Here is a 2,897-nt window from a genome sequence, read left to right on the forward strand (position 1 = left end):
CCCAATTTCTGCTTTAAACTTTAGGTACTATTCCAAAATGTATCACTGAGGTGACAGAAGTTGATTTTGGAGCATTATTTTTCAACAGGTGCTTTAACGGTATTGTGACATATGATAACTTACCTAAGCCCCGGACCTATCGAATTGGTCAAAAATGAAAATTTCAAAAGTGCCCCAATTTCTGCTTTAAACTTTAGGTACTATTCCAAAATGTATCACTGAGGTGACAGAAGTTGATTTTGGAGCATCATTTTTGAACAGGAGCTTTAACGGTTTTGTGACATATGATAACTTACCTAAGCCCCGGACCTATCGAATTGGTCAAAAATGAAAATTTCAAAAGTGCCCCTATTTCTGCTTTAAACTTTAGGTACCATTCCAAAATGTATCACTGAGGTGACAGAAGTTGGCTTCTGAGCATCATTTTTGAACAGGAGCTTTAACGGTTCTGTGACATATGATAACTTACCTAAGCCCCGGACCTATCGAATTGGTCAAAAATGAAAATTTCAAAAGTGCCCTATTTCTGCTTTAAACTTTAGGTACCATTCCAAAATGTATCACTGAGGTGATAGAAGTTGGCTTCTGAGCATCATTTTTGAACAGGAGCTTTAACGGTTCTGTGACATATGATAACTTACCTAAGCCCCGGACCTATCGAATTGGTCAAAAATGAAAAATGTAAAAGTTCCCCAATTTCTGCTTTAAACATTAGGTACTATTCCAAAATGTATCACTGAGGTGACAGAAGTTGATTTTGGAGCATTATTTTTCAACAGGTGCTTTAACGGTATTGTGACATATGATAACTTACCTAAGCCCCGGACCTATCGAATTGGTCAAAAATGAAAATTTCAAAAGTGCCCCAATTTCTGCTTTAAACTTTAGGTACTATTCCAAAATGTATCACTGTTGTGACAGAAGTTGATTTTGGAGCATCATTTTTGAACAGGAGTTTTATCGATTTTGTGACATTTGATAACTTACCTAAGCCCCGAACCTATCGAACTGGTCAAAAATGAAAATTTTAAAAGTTCACCAATTTCTGCTTTAAACTTTAGGTACTATTCCAAAATGTATCACTGAGGTGACAGAAGTTGATTTCGGAGCATAATTTTTGAACAAGAGCTTTAACGGTTTTGTGACATATGATAACTTACCTAAGCCCCGGACCTATCGAATTGGTCAAAAATGAAAATTTCAAAAGTGCCCCTATTTCTGCTTTAAACTTTAGGTACCATTCCAAAATGTATCACTGAGGTGACAGAAGTTGGCTTCTGAGCATCATTTTTGAACAGGAGCTTTAACGGTTCTGTGACATATGATAACTTACCTAAGCCCCGGACCTATCGAATTGGTCAAAAATGAAAATTTCAAAAGTGCCCCTATTTCTGCTTTAAACTTTAGGTACCATTCCAAAATGTATCACCGAGGTGACAGAAGTTGATTTCGGAGCATAATTTTTGAACAGGAGCTTTAACGGTTTTGTGACATATGATAACTTACCTAAGCCCCGGACCTATCGAATTGGTCAAAAATGAAAATTTTAAAAGTGCCCCAATTTCTGCTTTAAACTTTAGGTACCATTGCAATATGTAGCACTGAGGTGACAGAAGTTGATTTCGGAGCATAATTTTTGAACAGGAGCTTTAACGGTTTTGTGACATATGATAACTTACCTAAGCCCCGGACCTATCGAATTGGTCAAAAATGAAAAATGTAAAAGTTCCCCAATTTCTGCTATAAACTTTAGGTACTATTCCAAAATGTATCACTGAGGTGACAGAAGTTGATTTTGGAGCATTATTTTTCAACAGGTGCTTTAACGGTATTGTGACATATGATAACTTACCTAAGCCCTGGACCTATCGAATTGGTCAAAAATGAAAATTTCAAAAGTGCCCCAATTTCTGCTTTAAACTTTAGGTACTATTCCAAAATGTATCCCTGAGGTGACAGAAGTTGATTTTGGAGCATCATTTTTAAACAGGAGTTTTATCGATTTTGTGACATTTGATAACTTACCTAAGCCCCGGACCTATCGAACTGGTCAAAAATGAAAAATGTAAAAGTTCCCCAATTTCTGCTTAAAACTTTAGGTACTATTCCAAAATGTATCACTGAGGTGACAGAAGTTAATTTTGGAGCATTATTTTTCAACAGGTGCTTTAACGGTATTGTGACATATGATAACTTACCAAAGCCCCGGACTTATCGAATTGGTCAAAAATGAAAATTTCAAAAGTGCCCCAATTTCTGCTTTAAACTTTAGGTACTATTCCAAAATGTATCACTGAGGTGACAGAAGTTGATTTTGGAGCATCATTTTTGAACAGGAGTTTTATCGATTTTGTGACATATGATAACTTACCTAAGCCCCGGACCTATCGAATTGGTCAAAAATGAAAATTTCAAAAGTGCCCCAATTTCTGCTTTAAACTTTAGGTACTATTCCAAAATGTATCACTGAGGTGAAAGAAGTTGATTTTGGAGCATCATTTTTGAACAGGAGTTTTATCGATTTTGTGACATTTGATAACTTACCTAAGCCCCGGACCTATCGAACTGGTCAAAAATGAAAATTTTAAAAGTTCACCAATTTCTGCTTTAAACTTTAGGTACTATTCCAAAATGTATCACTGAGGTGACAGAAGTTGATTTCGGAGCATAATTTTTGTACAGGAGCTTTAACGGTTTTGTGACATATGATAACTTACCTAAGCCCCGGACCTATCGAATTGGTCAAAAATGAAAATTTCAAAAGTGCCCCTATTTCTGCTTTAAACTTTAGGTACCATTCCAAAATGTATCACTGAGGTGACAGAAGTTGATTTTGGAGCATCATTTTTGAACAGGAGTTTTATCGATTTTGTGACATATGATAACTTACCTAAGCC

Source organism: Pseudophryne corroboree, unplaced genomic scaffold (genome assembly GCF_028390025.1).
Source record: "Pseudophryne corroboree isolate aPseCor3 unplaced genomic scaffold, aPseCor3.hap2 scaffold_235, whole genome shotgun sequence".
In the NCBI taxonomy this organism is placed as follows: Eukaryota; Metazoa; Chordata; class Amphibia; order Anura; family Myobatrachidae; genus Pseudophryne; species Pseudophryne corroboree.